At 41.2% G+C, this 1,335-nt stretch overlaps 1 non-coding gene across 1 annotated transcript; it reads right to left on the reverse strand.

Annotated features, from left to right (window-relative positions):
• Positions 1-848: 848 nt before the first annotated feature.
• Positions 849-1,031, reverse strand: LOC142654139 (U2 spliceosomal RNA). Its single transcript, XR_012848893.1, has one exon. It is a non-coding gene; the product is annotated as a U2 spliceosomal RNA (small nuclear RNA).
• Between the last annotated feature and the right edge of the window lie 304 nt (positions 1,032-1,335).

The raw sequence follows: 1,335 nt of genomic DNA on the forward strand, positions 1-1,335 counted from the left end.
TTTTATCTCTGAGGCCCCATTATGATGTCAGAAAGCTGGCTCTGGCTCCTGAGGGCTCCACTATGACACGTGCAAAGTTCCGTCTGAACCTTATATTAGACGGTGCGGCTCAGTCAGTCACTCAGTGTTGCCTAAGAGGGCAACACTGCAACAGGTGGCCCCCGGGTTGTCTGTCTGCACAGCTAGTTGACTCCAGGAGGCCACAAGAGGGAGACAGGGGACTGCAAAATGGAAAATAGGCATCCAACAACTTTACAGACAACTTCTCCTTGCTCCTACAACCTCCATCCTTGCACAGTTTGTTATTCTTCCAGGTAACATAGTAACAAATCCAAATTGCTGCTCTCTTTGTAGGCAAGCAAGGGTTTGTTGAAACGGCAATTCTTCTTTTAAATATAGGGAGGACAGTTCATTCCATCACATCCATCTAGTGTACACAGGTAGTTCCATTGTGGCGTGCGGCTGCTTTAATGGCTGCTTGCTGTTCCCCTACTCCACTCCACTATTTGACTGTGGTGTTGCATCAATCAGTGGCTGGCTTGATGGCTGGCTCAGGTGCAGCTCGTTAACTTACCTAAAAGGGAGGGCGGAGAGAAGACAAGGAAGGTGAATGAGCTGTTCCAATGTGAAATGCCGGAAACACAGAAACACAGACGACACACAACAAGAGGTGGCAATCTATTCATTAATTGCATTTCATAAATTAGCTCATTATCACACATTCCAAAAATGCATTGTCCAACAGGTGTTGAAATAATGGGATTAAAGGAGAGATCCAAGGTGCAAGAAAAAAACAATGGCACAAATCAAAAGCACTTTTGGAATCTGATTTTAGTGAACACATAAGGAAAGGGTGCACCGGTCCTGGAAATACTGCAATACCAGGTCAATGCGTGGAGTGGACAGAGCAAGCTCTATTTCCATCTCCCTGTTCTAAAAATCTTTTTAATATATGGTCCCCAGATAGGGGACGTATCAGATATTAAACTGATCAGAACAGATTTTTTTTTTATTTTTTTTACAAAAGTTTTTATTGATCAATTGAAACAAAATACAAGTATAATATACATCATAATACAATCAGAACAATGTCAGTGTCATACAATCGTTTCAGTTCACACAAGTAATGTATAAAATAATCACACCCAATGTTTCCATTTCTTAACCTTCCAGATCCCCTCAGAATCTGACCCAGAACATTTACAATCAAGCTTGTACATAAAATACAATCTACTGAGAAACAATTTAATACAGTGATCAACAGACATATTGTCCTTTTTATAAACCAGAATATTTCGTGAGTCCCATAAAGTTTCACGCAGGGCAATAGTGAAC

The sequence above is a fragment of the Rhinoderma darwinii genome, chromosome 5 (genome assembly GCF_050947455.1).
Source record: "Rhinoderma darwinii isolate aRhiDar2 chromosome 5, aRhiDar2.hap1, whole genome shotgun sequence".
NCBI classification, from domain to species: domain Eukaryota; kingdom Metazoa; phylum Chordata; class Amphibia; order Anura; family Rhinodermatidae; genus Rhinoderma; species Rhinoderma darwinii.